This window comes from Ranitomeya imitator, chromosome 3, assembly GCF_032444005.1.
Source record: "Ranitomeya imitator isolate aRanImi1 chromosome 3, aRanImi1.pri, whole genome shotgun sequence".
NCBI classification, from domain to species: Eukaryota; Metazoa; Chordata; class Amphibia; order Anura; family Dendrobatidae; genus Ranitomeya; species Ranitomeya imitator.
The window spans coordinates 59,817,589-59,830,775 of NC_091284.1; the positions used below are offsets into that span (position 1 = coordinate 59,817,589).

General features: G+C 41.1%; 1 long non-coding RNA gene across 2 annotated transcripts in view; it reads right to left on the reverse strand.

The window, feature by feature from the left end:
- Positions 1 to 13,187, reverse strand: part of LOC138672685 (uncharacterized) — a 758,018-nt gene that overhangs the window by 563,287 nt on the left and 181,544 nt on the right. The window lies entirely within an intron of this gene.

A 13,187-nucleotide genomic window follows, 5' to 3' on the forward strand; every position in this document is an offset into this window, starting at 1 on the left:
ATGAAAAGCTCTAGTAAGGAGACTGTCCCATAAAAATATGTATCACCTAGCTACAGGATTATATATTCTTTCTGTGACCTGCAATAATCATGAGAAATTCCCTTGTGTGAATCAAGCATATTGAGCATGTGCGACCACTGCTCTACTGACTGAGTGTAGGAGTTACAGACAGGAGAGGTGGTCGCACATGCTCAGTGCACTTTGGGACAATTGTTGTCATGATGAGTGGAGGACGTAGCAGCTGGACGCCAGTCAGCAGCAATCACATTTATCCTCTATCCTGTGTATATGTAATAAATGTTGTTTATTGGATTACCCACTAAAGGCTACATAATATATGAACTCTAATGTGGCTTTGACTGGTAGATATTGAGTTGTATCCAATAGCCTTCATTGTATGGATGTAGTTTAATTTAGTGGAGTTTTGGGAATATTCAATAATCAATAGATGCATTTACCTGATTTATACCCTTGAGAAATTTATGGTAAATATAACAAATATACAACATGCCATCACACCAGATACCAAGTAGATAACAATATAAAAAAGACACACGTACCCTGCCTCAAGAAAAATTATTTTTTTCTAGCATTATTTTTTTTAAAGAAACAAATGTTCCTTTTTTTTCTGTATAATCTGTGTCTTAAAATAATGCAGTATTAACACGTCTTCATGCAAATTGTGGTATGTGAACAAGCCCCACAGGTCTGCAACATGTAAAGCACTCAAAAGCTATAAAGTGACAAGCACAGCCATTGATATTGTGTGTCATCCACTGCTCTTGTAACTTCACAAAAAAAAATGTATTGACTCGCTTCACATAAATTCATACAATGAAACATTAAAAAATACTATTAATAAATAAATATTTAAAGCGAGTACGTCACCCCCAAAATGCATTTTAACCCCTTTACCCCCAAGGGTGGTTTGCACGTCAATGACCAGGCCAATTTTTTACAATTCTGACCACTGTTCCTTTATGAGGTTATAACTCTGGAACGCTTCAACGGATCGTGGTGATTCTGACATGGTTTTCTCGTGACATATTGTACTTCATGACAGTGGTAAAATTTCTTTGATATTACCTGCGTTTATTTGTGAAAAAAACGGAAATTTGGCAAAAATTTGGAAAATTTCGCAATTTTTCAAATTTGAATTTTTATGCAATTAAATCACAGAGATATGTCACACAAAATACTTAATAAGTAACATATCCCACATGTCTACTTTACATCAGCACAATTTTGGAACCAAAATTTTTTTTTGTTAGGGAGTTATAAGGGTGAAAAGTTGACCAGCAATTTCTCATTTTTACAACACCATTTTTTTTAGAGACCACATCTCATTTGAAGTCATTTTGAGGGGTCTATATGATAGAAAATACCCAAGTGTGACACCATTCTAAAAACTGCACCCTTCAATGTGCTCAAAACCACATTCAAGAAGTTTATTAACCCTTCGGGTGTTTCACAGGAATTTTTGGAATGTTTAAATAAAAATGAACATCTAACTTTTTTTCATAAACAATTTATTCAGCTCCAATTTGTTTTATTTTATTAAGGGTAACAGGAAAAAATGGACCCCAAAAGTTGTTGTACAATTTCTCCTGAGTATGCCGATACCCCAGATGTGGGGGTAAACCACTGTTTGGGTGCATGACAGAGCTCGGAAGCAAAGGAGGGCAATTTGACTTTTCAATGCAAAATTGACTGGAATTGAGACGGGACACCATGTTGCATTTGGAGAGCCACTGGTGTGCCTAAACATTGAAACCCCCCACAAGTGACACCATTTTGGAAAGTAGACCCCCTAAGGAACTTATCTAGAGGTGTGGTGAGCACTTTGACCTACCAAGTGCTTCACAGAAGTTTATAATGCAGAACCGTAAAAATAAAAAATCATATTTTTTCACAAAAATCATCTTTTTGCCCACAATTTTTTATTTCCCCAAGGGTAAGTGAAGAAATTGGACCCCAAAAGTTGTTGTACAATTTGTCCTGAGTACGCTGATATCCCATATGTGGGGGTAAACCACTGTTTGGGCGTATGGGAGAGCTCGGAAGGGAAAGAGCGCCGTTTGACTTTTCAATGCAAAATTGACAGGAATTGAGATGGGACGCCATGTTGCATTTGGAGAACCACTGATGTGCCTAAACATTGAAACCCCCCACAAGTGACACCATTTTGGAAAGTAGACCCCCTAAGGAACTTATCTGGATGTGTGGTGAGCACTTTGACCCACCAAGGGCTTCACAGAAGTTTATAATGCAGAGCCGTAAATAATAACAACAATAACAGCCGTAATAAAACAAAAAAATTTTCCCACAAAAAAATATTTTTTAGCCCCCAGTTTTGTATTTTCCCGAGGGTAACAGGAGAAATTGGACCCCAAAAGTTGTCCAATTTGTCCTGAGTCAACACAAAAGAAAAGAATATGCACACAGTGGGATCAACCTGATATAATAAATTTTATTTTATTTTAGAATAACACCTCACCACACATAAAGGCAAAACAGGAAGGAACATACATTTAAAAACATCTAAAAACTAGACAGACCTACCCTCAACCCCCCACATATGAAAGCAAGGGTCTATAAATGAAAAAAATATACATATGCAAATACCGCAGAGAGCATAACATACAAATTGGCAGATAAGAGACAATACATATATATAAGTTTAATTTCTGATGTAGCCAATTAGCATGCTGCCCCTACACATACAAATATATTTATAGAACCCTAAACAGCCCTACCTCCCAGTCCTGTCACAGGTTAATACCTGGTGTAGCCACAGCCTGTCCTAAGTGTAGCACCCCAAGCCATATGTTATCAAGCTAAATGTGAAGTCTCCTGCCACCAAAGATGATGATGTGTCTAAGTCCAAGAAATGCCTATGGGGCAGGAGCACAACAAGCTGGTGGAGGTATATATACCTAAGTGCGGCTGGGGTAGATGAAAGAGTCCAGGACCGGATCCAAGGCAAAATAGAGGAGGGGGGAAGGGGGATGAAGGCCCTTCATCCCCCTTCCCCCCCTCCTCTATTTTCTTGGACTTAGACACGTATGGCTTGGGGTGCTACACTTAGGACAGGCTGTGGCTACACCAGGTATTAACCTGGAGAATGGTATTGTGTTTTTGCCACAGGCCTGTGACAGGACTGGGAGGTAGGGCTATTGTTTAGGGTTCTATAAATATATTTGTCTGTGTAGGGGCAGCATGCTAATTGGCTACATCAGAAATTAAACTTAGATATATGTATTGTCTCTTATCTGCCAATTTGTATGTTATGCTCTCTGCGGTATTTGCATATGTATATTTTTTTCATTTATAGACCCTTGCTTTCATATGTGGGGGGTTGAGGGTAGGTCTGTCTAGTTTTTAGATGTTTTTAAATGTATGTTCCTTCCTGTTTTGCCTTTATGTGTGGTGAGGTGTTATTCTAAAATAAAATAAAATTTATTATATCAGGTTGATCCCACTGTGTGCATATTCTTTTCTTTTGTGTTGAGTGTGTACATTATATATGCACGTGGCTGATCCCTGTAGCTTACATATCTTTTGTGCGGTGCCCGCCTTTCTTTGCTTTTTAACCAATTTGTCCTGAGTACGCTGATACCCCATATGTGGGGGGGAACCACCGTTTGGGCGCATGGGAGGGCTCGGAAGGGAAGGAGCGCCATTTGGAATGCAGACTTAGATGGAATGGTCTGCAGGCGTCACATTGCGTTTGCAGAGCCCCTAATGTACCTAAACAGTAGAAACCCCCCACAAGTGACCCCATATTGGAGACTAGACCCCCCAAGGAACTTATCTAGATGTGTTGTGAGAACTTGGAACCCCCAAGTGTTTCACTACAGTTTATAACGCAGAGCCGAGAAAATAAAAATCTTTTTTTTCCCACAAAAATTATTTTTTAGCCCCCAGTTTTGTATTTTCCCAAGGGTAACAGGAGAAATTTGTCCCCAAAAGTTGTCCAATTTGTCCTGAGTACGCTGATACCCCATATGTTGTGGTAAACCCCTGTTTGGGCACACGGGAGAGCTCGGAAGGGAAGGAGCACTGTTTTACTTTTTCAATGCAGAATTGGCTGGAATTGAGATCTGACGCCATGTCGCATTTGGAGAGCCCCTGATGTGCCTAAACAGTGGAAACCCCCCAATTATAACTGAAACCCTAATCCAAACACATCCCTAACCCTAATCCCAACGGTAACCCCAACCACACCCCTAACCCTGACACACTCCTAATTGTAATCCCAACCCTATTCCCAACCGTAAGTGAAATCCAAACACTAACCCTAACTTTAGCCCCAACCCTAACTTTAGCCTCAACCCTAACTGTAGCCTTAACCCTAGCCCTAACCCTAGCCCTAACCCTAGCCCTAGCCCTAACCCTAGCCCTAACCCTAGCCCTAACCCTAACCCTAACCCTAGCCCTAACCCTAACCCTAGCCCTAACCCTAGCCCTAACCCTAGCCCTAACCCTAGCCCTAACCCTAATGGGAAAATGGAAATAAATACATTTTTTTAATTTTTTTATTTTTCCCTAACTAAGGGGGTGATGAAGGGGGGTTTGATTTACTTTTATAGCGGGTTTTTTTGATTGGCAGCCGTCACACACTGAAAGACACTTTTTATTGCAAAAAATATTTTTTGCATTACCACATTTTGAGAGCTATAATTTTTCCATATTTGAGTCCAGAGTCATGTGAGGTCTTGTGTTTTGCGGGACGAGTTGACGTTTTTATTGGTAACATTTTCGGGCACGTGACCTTTTTTTGATCGCTTTTTATTCTGATTTTTGTGAGGCAGAATGACCAAAAACCAGCTATTCATGAACTTCTTTTGGGGAGGCGTTTATACCGTTCCGCATTTGGTAAAATGGATAAAGCAATTTTATTCTTCGGGTCAATACGATTACAGCGTCACCTCATTTATATCATTTTTTTATGTTTTGGCACCTTTATACGATAAAAACTATTTTACAGAAAAAATAATTATTTTTGCATTGCTTTATTCTGAGGACTATAACTTTTTTATTTTTTCACTGATGATGCTGTGTGGTGGCTTGTATTTTGCGGGACAAGATGACGTTTTCAGTGGTATCATGGTTATTTATATCCGTCTTTTTGATTGTGTGTTATTCCACTTTTTGTTTGGCGGTATGAGAATAAAGCGTTTTTTGCCTCGTTTTTTTTTTTTTACGGTGTTCACTGAAGGGGTTAACTAGTGATATAGTTTTATAGGTGGGGTCGTTACGGACGCAGCGATACTAAATATGTGTACTTTTATTGTTTTTTTTAAATTTAGATAAAGAAATATATTTGTGGGAATAATATATATATTTTCATTATTTAGGAATTTTTTTATTTTTTTTTACACATTTGGAAATTTTTATTCTTTATTTTTTTACTTTGTCCCGGGGGGGACATCACAGATCGCTGATCTGACAGTTTGCACACCACTCTGTCAGATCAGCGATCTGACTTACAGCAGTGCAGGCTTACCAAGTGCCTGCTCTGAGCAGGCACTTGGTAAGCCACCTCCCTCCTGCTGCAGGGAGGGAGGTAAGGAGACCCTCGCAGCAACGCGATCACATCGCGTTGTTGCGGGGGTCTCAGGGAAGCCCGCAGGGAGCCCCCTCCTTGCGCGACGCTTCACTATACCGCTGAAACACCGCGATCATGTTTGATCGCGGTGTGCCAGGGGTTAATGTGCCGGGGGCGGTCCTTGACCGCTCCTGGCACATAGTGCTGGATGTCAGCTGCGATAGGCAGCTGACACCCGGCCGCGAACCGCCGCGCTCCCCCGTAAGCAGGGCCGATCGCTATGACTTACTATCCGTCAGATAGGCCCAGGGCACCTCGACAGGATAGTACGTCTAAGGTCAGAGAGGGGTTAAATGGGCTATACAGTGTTGTAGATGACTAAGCCCCTATTATAACAGTACTAGTGCTGTAACTGCTAATACTACAATACCTGAGAAATTAATTTTAATTCATATGCAAATAAGTATGCTATGTTGCATCCTTGGTGCGGTCAAGAGTTTGGTGCACCACTACTCCTCATTTGCATATTAGGGCTCTTTCTTCATTTTCTTCTGATGCCACTCACTTGCGATAAACCCCCCCAGAAGTGCAGTAAGTGACACCAGAAGAAAGGAGACAGCGAGAACGTGAGCGGCCGCACACGTGACGGCAGTGTTGATGCAGTGCTTGCTCTGAGAAGCGAGTGCTGTCCCCAATATGCAAATAAGTAGGCATAGGAGTGCACAAAACTGTTGGCCACACCAAGGGTTCACTGAACATGCCCACAACTATGAACATTTGGTTTTCTTTTAATTGTGAAGCAAGCAACAAATAGGACAAAATATCTGAAAACTTCAATGCTCATAACTATTCACCTCCTAAAGTCAGTACTTTGTAGAGCCTCCTTTTGTGGCAATTACAGTTGTATTTCTCAAGAACTTTGTCCCTGTATTGTTTGCAGAGCTCCTTGGTCTTCATGGTGTTTGGTTAATGGTGCCTCTTGCTTAATGGTGTTGCAGCCTCTGTGGCCTTTCAGAAAAGGTAAATTGTATACACTGACAGACATGTGACACTTAGATTGCACACAGGTGGCTTTCCTGTCACTAAGCATGTGACTTATGAAGGCAATTGCTTGCACCAAAAATATTTAGGCGTTTCCTATAAATTTAATTTATGCCTATATTTTTGTCACTTTATTTCACCAATTTAGACTACTTAATGCTGAAGCATCACATACAAATTGAAAAATATTTAAACACAGGTTGTAAAATGTAACAAAATAGATAAAAAGTCAAGTTGGGGGAGGAACTTTCGCAAGCCACTGTATATGTAAATATATACAGTTGTGCTCAAAAGTTTACATACCCCAACAAAATTTTTTGCTTTCTTGGCCTTTTTTAAGGAAATATGAATGATAACACCAAAACATTTTTTCCAACTCATGGTTAGTGGTTGGGTGAAGCCATTTAATGTCAAACTACTGTGTTTTCTCTTTTTAAATCATGAGGACAACCTATAACATCAAAATGACCCTGATCAAAAGTTTACATAACCTGTTGATTTTGGCCTTATAACATGCACAGAAGTTCACTCAAATGAGTTTGAATGGCTACAAAAGGTAACATCCTCACCTGTGACCTTTTTGCTTGTAATCAGTGTGTGTGCATAAAAGCTGAGTGAGTTTCTGGAATCTGGACAGACTCTTGCAGCTTTCATCCAGCCACTGACGTTTTGTGAGTCATGGGGAAAGCAAAAGAATTGTCAACGGATCTTCGGGAAAAGGTAGTTGAACTGTATAAAACAGGAAAGGGATACGAAAAGATATCCAAGGAATTAATAATGCCAGTCAGCAGCGTTCATACTGTAATTAACAAATGGAAAATCAGGGGCTTTACATAGTTACATAGTTATTAAGGTTGAAGGAAGACTATATGTCCATCTAGTTCAACCCATAGCCTAACCTAACATGCCCTAACATGTTGATCCAGAGGAAGGCAAAAAAACCCCATGTGCAAAGAGTAAGCTCCACATTGGGGAAAAAAAATCCTTCCCGACTCCACATACGGCAATCAGACTAGTTCCCTGGATCAACGCCCTATCAAGGAATCTAGTGTATATACCCTGTAACATTATACTTTTCAAGAAAGGTATCCAGTCCCCTCTTAAATTTAAGTAATGAATCACTCATTACAACATCACACGGCAGAGAGTTCCATAGTCTCACTGCTCTTACAGTAAAGAATCCGTGTCTGTTATTATGCTTAAACCTTTTTTCCTCCAACCGCAGAGGATGCCCCCTTGTCCCTGTTTCAGGTCTATGATTAAAAAGATCATCAGAAAGGTCTTTGTACTGTCCCCTCATATATTTATACATTAAAATGAGATCACCCCTTAGTCTTCGTTTTTCCAAACTAAATAGCCCCAAGTGTAATAACCTATCTTGGTATTGCAGACCCCCCAGTCCTCTAATAACCTTGGTCGCTCTTCTCTGCACCCGCTCCAGTTCAGCTATGTCTTTCTTATACACCGGAGACCAGAACTGTGCACAGTATTCTAAGTGTGGTCGAACTAGTGACTTGTATAGAGGTAAAATTATATTCTCCTCATGAGCATCTATGCCTCTTTTAATGCATCCCATTATTTTATTTGCCTTTGTAGCAGCTGCCTGACACTGGCCACTGAATTTAAGTTTGTCATCCACCCATACACCCAGGTCTTTTTCATTGACGGTTTTGCCCAGAGTTTTAGAATTAAGCACATAATTATACATCTTATTACTTCTACCCAAGTGCATGACCTTACATTTATCCCCATTAAAGCTCATTTGCCATTTATCAGTCCAAGCTTCTAGTTTACATAAATCATCCTGTAATATAAAATTGTCCTCCTCTGTATTGATTACCCTGCAGAGTTTAGTGTCATCTGCAAATATTGAAATTCTACTCTGAATGCCCCCTACAAGGTCATTAATAAATATGTTAAAAAGAAGAGGGCCCAATACTGACCCCTGTGGTACCCCCTTGTAAAAACAAAACCACAGTCAGGTAGACCAACAAAAATTTCATCCACAGCTGCCAGGAAAATTGTTTGGGATGCAAAGAAAAACCCATGAATAACATCAGCTGAAATACAGGACTCTCTGAAAACTAGCGGTGTGGCTGTTTCAAGATGCACAATAAGGAGGCACTTGCAGAAAAATGAGCTGCATGGTCGAGCCACCAGGAGAAAGCCATTACAGTGCAAATGCCATAAAGTATATTGCTTACAATATGCAAAACAGCACAAAGACAAGCCTCAAAACTTCTGGAACAAGGTAATTTGGAGTGATGTGACCAAAATTGAACTTTTTGGCCACAACCATAAATGTTACATTTGGAGACAGGTCAACAAGGCCTATGATGAAAGGAACACCATTCCTACTGTAAAGCACAGAAGTGAATTGCTGATGTTTTTGTCAGCTTCAAGGGACAGGAAACTTAGTCAAAGTTGGAGGAAAGATGAATTCAGCATGTTATCAGCAAATACTGGAGGCAAATTTGTACTCATCAGCCCGGAAGCTGCGCATGGGGTGAACTTGGACGTTCCAACATGACAACAATCCAAAGCACAAGGCCAAGTCAACCTGTTATTGGCTACAGCAGAACAAAGTGAAGGTTCTGGAGTGGACATCTCAGTCTCCTGACTGGGGAGATCTCAAGCGCGCAGTTAATGCTAGACAGCCCAGGAATTTACAGGAACTGGAGGCTTTTTGCTAAGAAGAGTGGGTGGCTTTACCATCTGAGAAAATAAAGAACCTCATCCACAACTACCACAAAAGACTTCAGGCTGCCATTGATGATAGAAGGGGCAATACACAGCATTAAGAAACGGGGTATGTGAACTTTTGATCAGGGTCATTTAGATGTTTTGTTCTGTCATTATGATATAAAAAGAGAAAACACAGTAGTTTGACAATAAATGGCTTCACCCAACCACTAACCATGAGTGGAGAAAAAGTTTTGGTGTTATCATTCATATTCTCTGCAAAAAGGCCAAGAAAGCAAAAATCCTATGCAAATACCGTATATACTCGAGTATAAGCCGAGATTTTCAGCCCACTTTTTGGGGCTGAAAGTGACCCTCTCGGCTTATACTCGAGTCATATACCGGGAGGTCAGCAGGGGAGGGGGAGCGGGGGCTGTGTAGTTATACTTACCTGCTCCCAGCGCGGTCCCTGCAGACCCTGTCTTCCCCGGCGCTGCAGATTCTTCCTGTACTGAATGGTCACATGGCACCACTCATTACAGAAATGAATAGGCGGCTCCACCTCCCATAGGGGTGGAGCCGCATATTCATTGCTGTAAATGATTGGTAACTGTGACCGCTCAATTACAGGAAGAAGCTGCAGCGCCGGGGAAGCCAGGGACTGCAGGGACCGCGCCAGGAGCAGGTAAGTATATGGGGAGCGCAGCGCTGCGCTATATTTACCTGCTCCTCGCTCCGGTGCGGCTCCGTCTGCAGCGTCCTCTAGCAGTGACGCTCAGGTTAGAGGGCGCTGTGACGCAGCACCAGCAGCATTCTACAGTTAGGTCCATATATATTTGGACAGAGACAACATTTTTCTAATTTTATTTATAGACATTACCACAATGAATTTTAAACAAAACAATTCAGATTCAGTTGAAGTTCAGACTTTCAGCTTTCATTTAAGGGTATCCACATTAAAATTGGATGAAGGGTTTAGGAGTTTCAGCTCCTTAACATGTGCCACCCTGTTTTTAAAGGGACCAAAAGTAATTGGACAGATTCAATAATTTTAAATAAAATGTTCATTTTTAGTACTTGGTTGAAAACCGTTTGTTGGCAATGACTGCCTGAAGTCTTGAACTCATAGACATCACCAGACGCTGTGTTTCCTCCTTTTTGATGCTCTGCCAGGCCTTCACTGCTGTGGTTTTCATCTGCTGTTTGTTTGTGGGCCTTTCTGTCTGAAGTTTAGTCTTTAACAAGTGAAATGCATGCTCAATTGGGTTGAGATCAGGTGACTGACTTGGCCATTCAAGAATATTCCACTTCTTTGCTTTAATAAACTCCTGGGTTGCTTTGGCTTTATGTTTTGGGTCATTGTCCATCTGTAGTATGAAGCGACGACCAATCAGTTTGGCTGCATTTGGCTGGATCTGAGCACACAGTATATCTCTGAATACCTCAGAATTCATTCAGCTGCTTCTGTCCTGTGTGACATCATCAATAAACACTAGTGACCCAGTGCCACTGGCAGCCATGCATGCCCAAGCCATCACACTGCCTCCGCCGTGTTTTACAGATGATGTGGTATGCTTTGGATCATGAGCTGTACCACGCCTTCGCCATACTTTTCTCTTTCCATCATTCTGGTAGAGGTTGATCTTGGTTTCATCTGTCCAAAGAAAGTTCTTCCAGAACTTTGCTGACTTTTTTAGATGTTTTTAGCATAGTCCAGTCTAGCCTTTTTATTCTTGATGCTTATGAGTGGCTTGCACCATGCAGTGAACCCTCTGTATTTACTTTCATGCAGTCTTCTCTTTATGGTAGATTTAGATATTTATATGCCTACCTCCTGGAGAGTGTTGTTCACTTGGTTGGCTGTTATGAAGGGGTTTCTCTTCACCATGGAGATTATTCTGCGATCATCCACCACTGTTGTCTTCCGTGGGCGTCCAGGTCTTTTTGCATTGATGAGTTCACCAGTGCTTTCTTTCTTTCTCACGATGTACCAAATTGTAGATTTTGCCACTCCTAATATTGTAGCAATTTCTCGGATGGGTTTTTTCTGTTTTCGCAGCTTAAGGATGGCTTGTTTCACCTGCATGGAGAGCTCCTTTGACCACATGTTTACTTTACAGCAAAACCTTCCAAATGCAAGCACCACACCTCAAATCAACTCCAGGCCTTTTATCTGCTTAATTGAGAATGACATAACGAAGGGATTGCCCACACCTGTCCATGAAATAGCCTTGTAGTCAATTGTCCAATTACTTTTGGTCCCTTTAAAAACAGGGTGGCACATGTTAAGGAGCTGAAACTCCTAAACCCTTCATCCAATTTTAATCTGGATACCCTCAAATGAAAGCTGAAAGTCTGAACTTCAACTGCATCTGAATTGTTTTGTTTAAAATTCATTGTGGTAATGTCTATAACCAAAATTAGAAAAATGTTGTCTCTGTCCAAATATATATGGACCTAACTGTATATGGCACAGCTTGATAAGGAGCATCTATGGGGCCATAATCAACGGTGCAGAGCATTATATATGGCACAGCTTTATAAGGAGCATCTATGGGGCCATAATCAAAGGTGCAGAGCATATATATATATGGGGCACAGCTTTATAAGGAGCATCTATGGGGCCATAATGAATAGTGCAGAGCAATATATATATGGCACAGCTTTATAAGGAGCATCTATGGGGCCATAATCAATGGTGGAGAGCAATATATATGGGGCACAGCTTTATAAGGAGCATCTATGGGGCCATAATCAAAGGTGCAGAGCAATATATATATGGGGCACAGCTTTATAAGGAGCATCTATGGGGCCATAATCAACGGTGCAGAGCTATATATATAAGGCACAGCTTTATAAGGAGCATCTATGGGGCTATAATCAAAGGTGCAGAGCAATATATATATGGGGCACAGCTTTATAAGGAGCATCTATGGGGCCATAATCAACGGTGCAGAGCAATATATATATGGCACAGCTTTATAAGGAGCATCTATGGGGCCATAGAGCTATATATATAAGGCACAGCTTTATAAGGAGCATCTATGGGGCCATAATCAACGGTGCAGAGCATTATATACAGTGGGGCAAAAAAGTATTTAGTCAGTCAGCAATAGTGCAAGTTCCACCACTTAAAAAGATGAGAGGCGTCTGTAATTTACATCATAGGCAGACCTCAACTATGGGAGACAAACTGAGAACAAAAAATCCAGAAAATCACATTGTCTGTTTTTTTAACATTTTATTTGCATATTATGGTGGAAAATAAGTATTTGGTCAGAAACAAAATTTCATCTCAATACTTTGTAATATATCCTTTGTTGGCAATGACAGAGGTCAAACGTTTTCTGTAAGTCTTCACAAGGTTGCCACACACTGTTGGTGGTATGTTGGCCCATTCCTCCATGCAGATCTCCTCTAGAGCAGTGATGTATTTGGCTTTTCGCTTGGCAACACGGACTTTCAACTCCCTCCAAAGGTTTTCTATAGGGTTGAGATCTGGAGACTGGCTAGGCCACTCCAGGACCTTGAAATGCTTCTTACGAAGCCACTCCTTCGTTGCCCTGGCGGTGTGCTTTGGATCATTGTCATGTTGAAAGACCCAGCCACGTTTCATCTTCAATGCCCTTGCTGATGGAAGGAGGTTTGCACTCAAAATCTCACGATACATGGCCCCATTCATTCTTTCATGTACCCAGATCAGTCGTCCTGGCCCCTTTGCATAGAAACAGCCCCAAAGCATGATGTTTCCACCACCATGTTTAACAGTAGGTATGGTGTTTGATGGATGCAACTCAGTATTCTTTTTCCTCCAAACACGACAAGTTGTGTTTCTACCAAACAGTTCCAGTTTGGTTTCATCAGACCATAGGACATTCTCCCAAAACTCCTCTGGATCATCCAAATGCTCTCT